This window comes from Crocodylus porosus, unplaced genomic scaffold (genome assembly GCF_001723895.1).
Source record: "Crocodylus porosus isolate Cpor-Errol unplaced genomic scaffold, CroPor_comp1, whole genome shotgun sequence".
In the NCBI taxonomy this organism is placed as follows: domain Eukaryota; kingdom Metazoa; phylum Chordata; order Crocodylia; family Crocodylidae; genus Crocodylus; species Crocodylus porosus.
In genome coordinates this window covers 125,179,887-125,194,162 of record NW_017728931.1, presented here as the reverse complement: position 1 = coordinate 125,194,162, position 14,276 = coordinate 125,179,887, and the positions used below count along the sequence as shown (strand labels likewise).

The window sequence follows — 14,276 nt, the reverse complement described above, 5'->3', positions numbered from 1 at the left end:
CTCTTTGAATAGGGGCAGGGCTTGGGAGGATGCCAAGGACTAACCAGAATAGTAGAGCCATGGTGTATGCATATTGCAGAAGGCATGTAATAAGAAGGATTAATAATAATAAGATGGTACAATGTAATAAGAAGGAAGAAAGGAGTGGGTAAGGAACTGGGCCAGGGAATGGGCATGTTGCCAGGATAGATTAGTTAAAATCTGCAATGTTCAGGTCCATTTGAAAAGACATACTTTTTTCAAATAATTTTTTCTGTGCTACAGAGATAAGGATGCAGAATCCTGAGAGCCGATGACTCCCATCTGAGGCAGAGAAGCCATCTCAATTTTCCCTTCAGTTAGGTGGGAGAATTTTAATAAGATGCTCTTGGGAGCCCCTCCAGCACATTAACAAATTTCTCAGTTGGGCTCCAACTCTGGCAAGCCAAAATGCTCACATCTATTGAGTAGCTTTAATCTTTTGAAAAAAAAGTATCCTTTGAAAAGCCCCTGACATATCTTAAAGAAGAGTGTCCAAAGAACTACATGAAGGGTTATTTTCATCTCAGTATTTAGCAAACCTCACTAGAAGCATTAACAAGAACTCCACTGGTACTGAAATAATACATGAACTCTTAGCTCATGGCAGCTGCTTGTCTAAGCTCTTATGAATTGTGGTGTGAAGGCTGACTAGAAGGGTGGAAAACTTTCAGAAGTGGTTACCCTATCCTCCTATTTGTTTTGATATTTCAGCTCTCTTGTGTAAAGAGAGGCACACAAGGACCTTTGACTTCTGGGTACTTAAGTAGCACTCTCTTGCACTCTCTAAATAAGCTAATCAACCAGCTGCCCCTTCCTGCCTGAAGACATCCATACATGCATCTCTTTTTTAATCCACCAGGTATTACTCTGTTATCCTTCTTGTTCCCCATTTTTTGGAAACATGAATTAATTAATGAATTAATTACTGTTCACAGAGCTCTTCGATTGTAACAGGAAAGTGCATGGTTTCAGAAAAATATGAGGTTTGTTTTGGCTTGTATCAAAGACAATGAATTATCCTTCTTTTAGATTTGTCATTCTAGAGACAGAATTCAGTGGCAGTGACCGCTTCCCACAAGTAAAATTTACTTAAAGTTTGTCATTCTTTATGGTAGAGAGAATTGGGGGTTTGTCTTCCACCCAGACTCTTGTGGCCCCAATCCCACCTTTCTAGCATAGAAGTAATACACTTGATCCTCCTCTGCTCACTCAGAGTTTATTCAAGCATCAGTGAATATCTCCTGTCCAGACCACCATTCCTCCCCATTCCTTCTGCTCCCACCAGGAGGTTTACAGCACTCTCTCAGGCTACGTACTGACATTCAAAGAGCCGAGCCTGAATTGGTTCAGTCTTTGCTGGTTAGTCTAACCTACATAAATTGAACAAGTTTACAAGTGAATAGGCATCCACTTCTAATTCCAGAAATGCAGGCACATGCCTGTAGTGGCCCAGGCCAAAAGCCAGGGGAGGGGGCCCATAAAATGAGTCCTCCCTTCCCTTATGCAGTGGCCAAGGGATGATGAGCTAGGGGGAGGGGGCAATGGCCAGGACCGGGCAAGCCTGAGTATAATTGGGTATGGGTTTAAACCCCCACCCTAACCTGTAGAAGCCCCCACACTAACTCAGGTGTGCCCAGAGGGGAAGGAGGGAAGCAGCCCTTGCCAGACTTTTTGAAGGGGGTAGAGTGTGGCCAGTCCTCAACTGGCACTGAGCAGCGAGAGCAGGGGCATAGCCAAACTCACCCCCACCCGATGGTGGGGAACAAGGAGGGAAAGAGCCCTGTCCATTGCAGCGGCTCCCTAACAGCCTAGCCCAGACTGGACATGGGGAGCTGGGAACTCAGTTCCACACACACACACCCCCGGCCCAAAAGTGGGGCCCAGTGCTGTGCCACTCCATCCCTGGCCCCAAGGCAGCAATGCACAGAGGCCCCCCTCCAGCCCACAGCAGGGAAGGAGGGAGAGAGCCCTGCCCACCACAGTGGCTCCCTGACAGCCATGGGGAGCTGGAAGCAACCCAGGTCAAGCCCCACCTCTAGCTGGGAAGGGCCTTGGCCTGGTGGCTCGGCTCAGCCTGGTTTGCTCCCAGCTTCCCACGCCCAGGTGGGCCAGGCTGTCAGGGAGCCACTGCAGTGGGTAGGGCTCTCCCCGTCCCCCTCCACCACAAGGTGGGAGGGAGGCTCTGCATGGTACTGTCTCAGCCGGTTCATGACAGCCCAGCCCAGCCCAGCCTGGGTGCAGGGAGCCAGGTGCACCACTCCTGTGTCCCCATCCTGAGCTGCAGCCAGCTGGGAAGGACCTGGCCCCTCCATGCCCACCCTCAGCAGCACCTATGGGCTGGGCCAGCTCACCCCCAGCCCCAGTGTCAGGCAAGGTGGATGGATGGCAGGGCTAGGACAAGCAACAGGGGGCAGAGGCCTTCCCAGCCAGCTGTGGCTTGGGCTGGGGCTGCAGGAGCTGTGTGCCTGGATTGCTCCCAGGTCCCCACACCCAGGCTGGCTGTGCTGGGTTGTCACAGAGCCACTGAGGCAGCGTTGCACAGAGCCCCACCCCCACTCCCACCCCGTGGCAGGGGAGGAGGTTTTGGGGCTATGGTCCCCATAGCCATCCCTCCAAATCCTGCTGCCACTCTCTGCTCCCTCCTGCAGCACAGCCTCTTCCCAGCCCCTACACTGGGAAGAGGCTTGTGGTCCAGGGGATACCATGGGGCTGCTGCCCCGTCATGATCCCTGACAGGCGTGGCCAGACACTGGCCTGGCATGGCCCCCTGAGACGAAGGGGGCAGGGAGGGGGTTTATTCCCCCCTCCATCCCCTCTGCTCTGGGGAACTCCAGCCAGGATCTGCCTGGCCAAGGCACAGCAGCCCCTGTCAGGGGGCACTCAGCCTGTGTGGGGGTGAGTAGCAGAGGCAGTGGCTGGGACTGGCAGACCGCAGTTGCGATCCCCCGGTAGGAGAGGGAGGCGGGGGGAGAGAGAGAGGAATAGGCCTCCTCTCATCTCCTTCACCTCAGGGGGGCATGCTGGACCGGTGTCTGGCCACGCCTCCACCCCTGCTCCAGCAAGAAAGCAGAGGGGTGGCGCCAGCCCTGCTATCTGGAGCAGAGAGCACAGCCCAGCCCAGGGCTGCAGAGCCTGCCGGGATGCTGGGGGACTCTGATTTAATTTAAACTAGGAAGGGGTCTGGGACAGAAGTTCCATAAACGGGTTTGGCTTTAATAAGGTTAAGTCTGATACTACCTTCAACCAGGTTTATCTTAAACCAGTCTGGGCTATTTTAACACTGTTTTATGCACACTGAACATCTGTTCTGTTACAGGATTAAACCAATTTCTGATCACTTAATGGGTTTATGCATAACTTCTGCCCATAGCCTCAGAGAGAGGGGAACAAAGAATCACGATAGATAGATTGCTAGGATACATAGAAGAAAGTGACATTACAAGCAAGGATAAAATGTTTGGGTCACAAAAACGTCTAAGAGGTGAGAAGAGATTTAAGGTAACTGCCAAGATCCAAGATCCAGCTGAAGACAAAAATTAGCTCTTCCACAGAGCTTTTCATCCATATCTGCAGTATTTTAAAGCTGTGGCACAGTCTTCCCATGATCACACAGCGTGTCAAGGGTTAAAAAGCTGAGAGAAGTATCACTTTCTCTCTGGAAAAGAAAATAATATTTGTATGCAGCAAGGCTGTTGCCATTCACAATTATAGGAACTCTGAAACTTCCTTATATTTCTGTATTTGTTGTTTTAAAGATTAGCAGTATATTCTTTCAAAATATATTGCCCTCTAGGATAATCAAATCTATTAAATCTATCTATTTATATTGTCCTTAGTATAAATTCACTAGCTTTATCCCCTAATGTAAAAGTCCATATTTTGGACATGTACATTGTTTAACTGAACAAAGCTACTGTTTAGTTCTGTCAGATAATTCCTTCCCAATCTGCTTCTTAGTCATTCAGTACACTGTCAGGAAGTAATTATAATAATTGGCTCATTTGTTTCTGACTGTAGCAAACTTACATTTCTAATCAGTTCTTCAAGTTATAATATGGTTTTACCTTAAATTAGGCCAAGTATCTGGTGGTTGTAAATATGTATTGGGGTACATATTCTTCCCAGTTTCTTAACTGATAGATAATATGTGGTAATATAACATGTAGGAGGGGGTCAGATTCATACTCATGTATCTCAGCTTTTCATATGCAGTGTACTCCTAGCATAAAACCTACTTCCTTGTTTTCATTTACTATGTGACCATGAAATCCTTTACATGTTATAGACCTATAGCAATGGTTCCATGTTAAAAGTATTACTCCATTCAAATATGAAATCTAAGTGAGCATTTGCTCTGCCCTCAGTCTATATGTCCGCTGTATTAAAAATCACTCTGATAGGTTGGAGTACTTCAACTGTTAGAGCCATTGAGAATCTCTTCTGCAATCAGTTCAAATTAATAGTTTGACCTTGTGACCCTTCTTCCCAGTCTCTGCAATATGACACATTCCTATTTCTGCACCAAGGCTTACTAGGATATGTGGGACTCTGATTAATGGAGTTATAGACAGTGGCAGACACCATTGTTTCCAGACTGTATATAAAGAAAGACATTTTGACTTCTTGACCATAGGAGGCTACTAGAATGAGTAAGTATCCAGCATATGGTCTGAATGTAGAGGCTAACATGAGGGGGTGAGTTTGATCCATGGACTTACAGGCAGTGCCTAAAATGTACCAGATCACAGACTCAGGAAATTACATTTCTGAAAAGCAAACCAGGCTCTCGAGGGGGTACATTTTGACTACCACACAAGAAGCAGCCCTCTCAATTTGACTGCCTGCCTCAATTGCTGCATGCTGTGAGATAACGGTCAGGAAGCAGGCAAAGCTTTCCTTTCCACCCCTGTTCTCACTGGAGGGGAAGCTGAGGGAGCATATAGAATCAATCGTCTGACAGCCCTACTGTCTTATGCACCTTCCCTCTTCCTGCTTGCAGCACACACCTGTGAACAACGGGGCTCCTCGGTCCCTCACTTGTTTCTCCCCGTCCCTGCTGCACCTGGTCTGGTAAGGAGGAGGAGGAGACTTCACAGCAGCCCTTTACCCCTGTTCATCACTGCCTCATCAGAGAGGAGGGACAGCAACAGACATTGCCTGACACTGGATTTGTGCTGCCTTAACAATTCTTGTGGCAGCACAAATAGGCCAAGGCATCTCTGCAAGCAGGGAAAGCTCCCAGGGGTTCTGGGGAATCCCAGATGCCCCATGCCTCCATGCCAGCATCTGTATGACCCCAGGTCTCTGGGGGACTAGTGTTGACCCATGCTTCTGTGTGAAGCATCCATACTGTTCAGGGTGCCCTCCATATTGCTCCATGTGAACAGGGAACACATCACCCCTTGTTCCACATTGGGCAGGGGACCTGATGTGGAACAAGGGGCTACATGTGTGTGTCTCAGTAAAGCAGATCAGCTGAGGTGAGACATGTCCCACTACAGCTGATCTGCTTCAGTTCAGTGATGTCTGTTTCTACCCAAAATAAAGAATCCCAAAAGATTCAGGAAGAGCACACGTGAGGCTGGAAGCAAGACAGATATGAGGGCAGGACTGGAAGGGAGGACCATTGGAACAAGACTGGCTTAGGACTTGAATACAGAATTAACTGCCAGGACATGCAGACATATGGGTGTTGATAACCTCTCACCCCCCAAATTTTTCAGACCAATTTAAATTCTGGTGACATGTAGAACAACATTGCAACTGTAAATTAAGAGATGTACATATGAGAATGACAGTGAGTGAGCATGGTAGGACTAAACATGAGAAATCCAAGGCAGTGAAGAACTTTTGTATAAAGTTATATATAGTGCAGAAAATATATTTAGGCTCATAATGGAAATCAGCTCAGAACCTGAACTAAATAGGCACTACTGTGACAGCATAGCAACCTGCTTAACATTGCTGCAGGAGTACAGATTACCCACAGAGGTGACAGTTTTGCTGTTAAGATTCAAAGTGACTGGAATGATATATTAGTTCAGACAACTTAAAAAGGTTCTACAAGTTTGGTCACTTTTGAAATTAAATGTCAGCTAATGTTTGTAGTGTAGCCTGTGGAATTTTACAGGAACTCTTTGATGGCTTGCAGCATTTAATACCATTTTTTTAGCCTTTTTTCCTCAGATGTCATCAGTAGGAGTGTAGAGGATTAGTTTCAGACTCATACTGTAGATTTGGAGTTTCCCACAAGATAATGTTTTAGATGACTTTTCATGAAAAGAATAGAAGCAAGTTAAATGTTCCAGGATATAAATCTGCAAATGATTTTTAATAATGAAATTGCCCATGTGTCATATATATATCCTTCCTGTTTTTCAAAATGTTGCGTTTCATGCTGCTAAGTGCAGGGCGGGTCAACTTTGGGTAAGTTTGGTTTATGGGATGATGATTACCTAGATGAGGTGTTTAAGTCCAACACTTAGAAGGAGCTAAAACAGCACAGGGCCAAGTCGTCTTCTTATGGAACCTGTAATGCAGTAGTCACCAACCAGTGGCTCTCGATCCACCAGTAGATCTTGGAGCCTCTTGGAGTTGATCCAAAGCTGGGGTGGGGGGCTGAGTGCCCATGTGCATGCAAGTGCTTGCCGCAGCCAGCAAGTCAGTCTGTGGGAGAGGGAAGGGGCAGGGGCTAGACTGAGGCCCCTTCCCTGCCCACAGACTTACCTACTGGATGGGGACGGGTGGGTGGCGGCAATGGCAGCATACGGTAGATCTTGGGTTGCTTTTAAATGCCAAAGGTGATCTCCTACTTTGAAAGGTTGGAGACCACTGCTGTAATATGTTCTCTTGGGTGTATACTCTGGCAACCGCAAATAAAGCTTTCACTTTGTATATGTAATCTCATGTAAATAGTCTGGCATGCTGTAGAACTCATAAATAGCAGAACAGTGTGGTTGCTTCAAGTAACAATGGCAGTAGTGCTGATTTATACCCCAAAAAAATCCCATTTCTATACTACAGTATATAAATCAGGACAGAAGAACCAAAATCTGATATTGACAGATGCTGAGCATCCACAGCTGCTACTGAAGTCCACTGAGCTTGTGGGTGCTCCACTTTTTAAAGAATCAGGCCTTATTTCTGCAAGCAGAAAGTACTGTGATATTTTAGGGTGTGGGTTTAAAAGAAATGTCCATCAACAATTGAAACTAAAATAGCTGTCCTGCTGAAGTCAACAGGAGCTTTGCCTTTGACTTCAGTGAAACCAGGATTTCTTCTTTAATAGAATTGACCAGTTATCCTTTCCCACAGACAAAATAGCAAGAAAAGTGGTGATGTGGAGGGTGGATGTGTATTGACAGCCTGCAGTCAGCAACACTTCTATTAACTTTGTAAGGGAAAAAAAAGACTACACTGCTTCCCTTTGGACCTTGAAATATCCCAAATCTCCATAAAATCTCAAATAGCCTTCCTTTTCCTTCACTGTTAAATATATCACCTTACAAATAAATTTCTGCACTTGCAGGAAAATATTAGTATCCAAGGCATGTAGAAGCAGGACTGGTAGCTTCTGTATGTACTCTTGGGTTTTTAAGTGGCCCCAATTATTTCTGAACCACTCAGCAATCCACTCATTAAGTTTCTCGCCTTAAATGAAGATAGTGACCTCAAGGTTCACTTTAATTAAAAAGCACATTGAGTCAGCACGGAGAGGTGCTTTCAAAGCAAACTTGGTCCAATCCTGCAACCCATTACATGCACAATTAATCCTTGCTCATGCGAGTAGTCCCACTGAAGCTAATACAACTACTTGTATGATCAAGAGCTTCAAGGATGGAGCTCAGTGTATATTCATTAAAAGGAGAGAAGTACAAAAGGGCATTGCTGTCCAAAGGCAGTCACTGATTCATTATGTGATTCCCCAATCCTGTCTCTGCAGTCAGGTCTGTTGACCAGAGCAGCCTTGCTTGCTCTGATCAAGAGATGCACTACTTTGCAGCTTGTTGCACTGAAATTTGGTATATTTATAAAATTTCACTGGTGGCCCTGAATTTGACATTTCAGCTGGTGTAATGCAGGAATTCTATATGGTTGCATGAGTTTGCAGTTGAACTCAGCCCATTTCAAAATAAAGTATCTCTAGCTGCAGTGTTCTGGCTATCTGATATCCGTGGACCGTTATGGAAACAATTTCTATTATTTTCTAGCATGTGTATTCACTTTCCGCATTTATGAGCGTATTGTTACCAGGATTTCAAAGGCTGGTATCATCAGATAGAGGTCGGGTCAATATGATAAAGTTACAATATTTGCAGGCTGTGCCTTCAAGCACACTACACAGCTGACTCCAAAACCAGAAAAAGCCTGCCTGTATCCATATCCAGACACTGCTGTATGACAGGCCTGTTAGCTTGCTCTCCAGCTCATTCTCATGTGACTACCCTGTGCCTGTACCCAGAGCAACAAAAGTTCTTGAGGATGCTACTGCTAGGTCCAGCGAGTTTTCTATGTACATATGCTCAGGGTACATATCCTCAGCTGGGCTAGGTTCAGAAATTACACATAAAGCAGTTTAAGTGATCAGAAACTGGTTTAAACCTGTAACAGAACAGATGTTCAGTGCACATAAACCAGTTTGAAAATGGCTGAAACCAGGCTGAGATAAATCTGGTTGAATGTAGTAACAGACTTAACTGATTTGGGTCAAACTGGTTTATGCAATGTCTGTCCCAGACCCCTTGCTGGTTTAAGTTAAATCAGAGTCCCCCCGCATCCTGGCATGCTCTCTGGACAGAGCTGGCCCCTCCCCTCTGCTCCCTGGCCAGACCTCCAGCCATCTTGTAGGCACAGCAGGGTCTGCTGGCTTCCCCGTGCCCCCCCTCACCACTCGCTGCTTAAGCAGGGATCCCATCCTCCTCTCTGCCACAGCATACCAGTATGTGGTATGCTAGTTAATGCTGTGTAAGGCTCCAGCAGAGACTGCAGACACAGCAAGGTCTTCCTGGCTTCCCCCTCCCCTCACTGCCCAAGCAGGAAATCACCCCTCCCTCGAATCTCCCACAGCACAGACCCCAGCCCCATGGACCTTAGGCATGTAGTATGCTAGCTAATGCTGAGAGGTGTCTATGTGCATGTTTCTCTCCAATTTCACTGGGATAAGCAGACAAAACAATGACTGCTTACAGCTGTTTGGAGCTAATCTACAGGTCAGCAGGTAAACTGTTTAAGAAGTTTGAAGTAATGGAGAGAGACCATTGTTTTGCTAATTGGCTGATAAAGACTGTTATTACTATCAACCCCCAGCTGGCTTGCTTGCCTGTCAGTTTGCTGCAGACAGTATGACAAAGCAGGGAGGGAGATTGAAAAGCTCTGTATCATCAACAGATGCATGCACAGCACCCCCCTCTCCCATTGCCTCAAAGTGCTAACCCAGGACTGGGGGCTGCCAACACAACCACCCCTTAAGCAGCCAGCAGGGAAAAGCCTGGGATCATACAGGCAGACCTTCCTAATAAGAGAGTCCTGCCAGGGCCTGGCCATGCCCCACTCAGCTCAGCTCCCTACAGAAGGAAAGGGAGGGCTGCTCTAGTGCCCACCGGCTTCTAGCTTGAGCCACTACAGACATGTGCCTGAATTTCCTCAGTCCAGAGAGAATGTCTGTCCAGTTTCAAGCCAGTTCAGCCTTGCTAGGTTAGACTAACCTGCAAAGATTGAATCAATTCAGGCTTTTTGAATGTCTGTCCCTAGCCCTGCTGTCAACTGAATCAGTTTATAACTGTACAGACATCCTAGAAATGTAAGCACATGCCTCCATTGGCTCAGGCTAGAATCCAGGGGGCACCAGAGCAGGCCTCCCTTCCCTTGTACTCTTCTGAGCTGAGGGGGGTGTGGCCAGGTCCTGGCAGGAAACTCTAATGAGGGAGGGGTTTCCCTCCCCCCACCTGACCAGCCCAGCAGGGAATTGATAACACAGTGTTTATCACCCCATTAAGAAAACAACAGAGGGACATTACCAGCTACCTACTGATTCTGCCTTTGTTACATCTGCCACAGCACAGATGGTAGCCAGCATGTGGTCTTCTAGCTAACACTGAGAGGTGTCTGTGTAAGGCAGAGGAGACAGGGGAATAATTCCTGGTTAGCAGGGAATGGAAAGAGGAGTGGGGGAGCAGGGGAAAGCCAGGCAGATGCCTGCATTCTCTGCCGGGCTCCAGCCAGGGAGCAGAGAGGAGAAACTAGCTCTGCTGTGGAGCAGAATGCTCCATCAAGCCGAGAGAGCATGCCAGGATGCTAGGGGACTCTGATTTAACTTAAACCAGCAAGGGGTCTGGGACAGACATTGCATAAACCAGTTTGACCCAAATCAGTTAAGTCTGATGCTACATTCAACCAGGTTTATCTCAAACCAGTTTCAGCCACTTTCAAACTGGTTTATGTTCAGTGTACATCTGTTCTGTTACAGGTTTAAACCAGTTTCTGATCACTTAAATGGTTTGCGTGTAATGTCTGTCCCTAGCCAGAAAGCTGTCTTAAATGTGTTCTGTATATATTGCTATATGCCATATATGTGGTGCTGGAAAAGCAAAGCTCTGAATCTTTACTTTTTCTCTCTTGTATCTCTTTCATCTCATTTCTGGAATTATCCTTAATAGTGCGGTTTGTTATTATTTTTTTAGTGTATGTGGCCTAAATGTGGCCTTTATTTCATTCAAGCAGCAATAGAAATATGTTACTTAGAAAACAAAGTGGACCATAAATTTGGAATATGGATTTGCAATTTTCTGCTGAAATGTTGGGCTTTTCACAGCAGAATTCCATGAGGTGGAATTACAGTACTGTCACCCAGTCTTGCTTCTAAATTACATCATATGGATGGGGAGCATTTATATTAAGCATTTGGGGTTATACCCTTAGGGACTGTAAAATGTCATAGTTCAATTAAAGCCAGTACAGCTATAACCATATGTACCAGCTGAGATTTGTCCTTTAGTATTCACCCTGTATGTTGAGTGACTGTAACAGCATAAGTGCAGAAGACCTGCGTAACTGATTTTTCTTTTTAATTAATTGAATTCTTAGTGCTGAGCTTGTGTCTCTGCCAGGATCCAATTTAATCACATACAATTTTTAGAGGGAAATTTCACCTTGGTCTTTGAACTTGCAGGCAAAATACAAAAAAATCCTATTTCTGAAAGAAATTGCATAATAGCTAGTGTACTAGGAAAGTCCTTCTTTGGTTATGACATTCAGCTTTTTTGAACAGGAAGCAAGAATTATCCTTGATAGATAAGAAATAACAAGTTCAGCCTATATAATCCACAATAGCAATATGAAAATGAACTGATTGTGTTGCCAAAATAATCGTTATTTTTATTTAGCAGGTCTAAATATATAGTCTGACCTGTGTGTATGTGTGTGTGAGTGCGTTCATGCATGAGTGTGTGCACACATGAACCTGCATGCATAAATGGGTTTGTATACAAACATGATATTAAAATGTATTTCTTTACTTATGTAGCTGGCTTACATTTTTCAAGGCTTGGGTAGAGTCCCAGCCTCAAGGGTCTGCTGTTTGATTGGTGAAGCTCATCTACCAATCTGGAGACAGCAAAGGGAAGCAATACCACAGCCTTTTCTGAAGGGAGGGGGCAAGCAGCAGCTGGCCCTGAATCAGGTCCAGAGAACTTCGGGGATGGAGCCCCCGAGGAGTATAAAAGGGGAGCATGCTTAGCAGGCTCGAGATAAACAATGAGGGATGGAGGAGCTCCAGAGACAGCCGTCCTCAGGACCCCACCTGAGCTTCAGTGGTGCACGGATCGGTGCATGGGGAGCTGGCCCTGGGAGGAGCTCGAGGCTGCTTGGACTCCACGTGGTGTGCAGGTCAGCGCACAGAGAGCGCATGGCTCTGCGAGAGCACAGGTTGGTGCATGGTGAAACCACCTTGGAAGCAGCTCTCAGCTGCTCAAGTTAGCCCTAGGCCGAGTGACCAGAGTCCCGCAGTGCAGCTTCACCTTAAACTAAGAGAGCCCCAGTGCCCAGAGCAGGGCCCAGGAAAGGGGGAACCCCCCCCCCCCATGTCAGACCAGGGAGCCAGAGCCTACAAGGGCTTGGCTGTCATGAGAGAGAGAGAGCTCTGGGTGTGGAGTGCCAGGCTGCCAAGGAGAGCTGAAGGTGCCACTGGGGAAAGACTCTTGCAGGACCGGCCACCAGGGGACGAGCCTTGACTTCTCCAGAGAGGAAGCATGAGTTACTGTGGAAGCAGGCCCCACAGGGGAGGCTGACACAGGTGAAGAGGGTCTGCTACCTCCACCCACCATTGCGGGAGGGGTGTGTCCATGTCCCAGGGCCCTAAAGAGGAGGGGCTTTAGGGAAACCCCTCAGGGAGGTGCTGAGTGCACTCCCTATTTTGAGGTTGTCATTGTGTTAAGGGCTAGGTACCTAGGGATATTCTTTAAGGGGGGTTATATGGTTTATGTGTTTTAATGCCTCAATGTATATATTGGTATTGTTATTTGTGAAGGTTTAAAGAAATATTATTGTTAATTTACTGGGGTTATATAAGTGAATATCCCTATGTGTTAATTGTGTTGTATAGGTTGTAAGTTATTCGGTTCATACTTGGTATTATATGTGAATTGTGGACTATTAAATATAGTATTATATGTTAAGCCTTGGAAATATTCTATGTTTTATATTAAGTGTATGTATTTATTCTTGTAATAAATTGTACATAGTTAAGTACTTGGTTTTGGCCTAGCTCTATAAAGAGGGGAGGAAGTCGCTTAGTAGCTGACCCCTTCCTTAGCACCCTGCCTGACCACCACCACTGTCATCGGAGGACAGGGCACACCCCCTGGGTGTACTTGGGCTACACTTAATAATTTTATCAGTTGTCTCTGAATTTTTCAGTCAAGTCCCATACAGCAATGTAACATAATAAATTGAGCTGAATTTTATATTGTAGGTCAGCTGTTTAGTTAAATGAACCCTAAAAAAATCTTAGCGTGAGTCAAAGGAAAGCATTCAAGATTAATTTTGGTCCTATCATTTCATATTACAGTTTGTGTATAATATCTATGTGTATTTTTCAACTCTTTTCACAAAGGAAACCTACCTCTCTTCCAAATCTGATGCTTGTTTTAACCTTTATATGGGAGTTTATCAAGGTTTCAAAACTGTGATGTTTCTCCCTAATGAGTCGCAGCATACTCATTTCCAAAACCAAAGTTAACTTAGAAATGAAACTGCCTGAGAGAAAACTAGAATAACATCAGAGAGCCTTAAGAATATATCTATGAAGGAACCCACTTCAAAAATATAAACACCACTAATACTGGGACTTATTGAATACTTAGTTTTTGCCATTGAAAGCACAATTTTTAGATCTTTGCATCCCAGATTTATAGTAGAAAACAAAAGTGAATGAGGTCTTGTCATTAGCTTCTTAATGTAAGTGTTTTGTAAATTTAGCCTTTGATAATAAGAAGCATGGCTTTTGAAGAAACTGATTGGTGATTCTTTATTAATATTACTTTGTGTTTCAATGGATGTATCTACATGTACAATTAGCATGCCTGAATAAGCTCCAGTGCAGTTCATGCTCCCGGCCACCCCATTTGCACATGCTTCCAGGACTATAGCACATTGAGCCAGGGCAGAGCAACCGCAGCTGGCAGGGGGCTTCAGGGCTCCAACCTGGCTCAACATAATGCAGACAGGCTGGCTGGGGCACAGGGGTGCTCCAGTGCAGGGCTAGCCAGCAGGCAGCCCCCATATTGTAGCACCTGTGTGCCCCAGCCAGCCCTGTCACCATCTACTCATGCATTGTAGCAGAGTAAACTCTGCTTTAGGATAGTACTTGTGTCTGGCAGTACTATCCTATGGTAGAGTTCATTAGTTTACTCCATCCTGTTAGCACTGCACATGTAGAAGCTCACATTATACCGCAAACCTAACTAGGCAACTCCTCAGTAAACATCTTGTGTAGAATCCTTTTGTCAAGGATCTTACTACTCTACATATATTTACTATATTGCAAAAAGAGATAATTTCATATTACAGCTTGGTTATAATGGGGATGTATATTTCTTTAAAACTCCTTTCACAAATACAGAAATTGCCAAATCTGCGATGTTATCAGTGTGATGCTTCTGGGGTAGTGTGTGAGAGCTGTCTATGAATATACTGTTGCTAAAACAACATTTTAGGACAGGAAGGAACATAAAATACCATGTCCCTTGAAAACTGCAGAA

General features: G+C 45.5%; 1 protein-coding gene and 1 long non-coding RNA gene across 13 annotated transcripts in view; one reads left to right on the top strand and one right to left on the bottom strand.

The window, feature by feature from the left end:
- LOC109315761 overlaps nt 1–6,657 on the bottom strand; it is a 25,067-nt gene extending 18,410 nt beyond the window's left edge. Inside the window, exon 1 of the long non-coding RNA XR_002102601.1 lies at nt 6,551–6,657. This is a non-coding gene — a long non-coding RNA (uncharacterized LOC109315761). The remainder of the gene's footprint in view (nt 1–6,550) is intronic.
- Nucleotides 1–14,276, top strand: part of MAGI2 (membrane associated guanylate kinase, WW and PDZ domain containing 2) — a 1,214,455-nt gene that overhangs the window by 907,229 nt on the left and 292,950 nt on the right. The window lies entirely within an intron of this gene.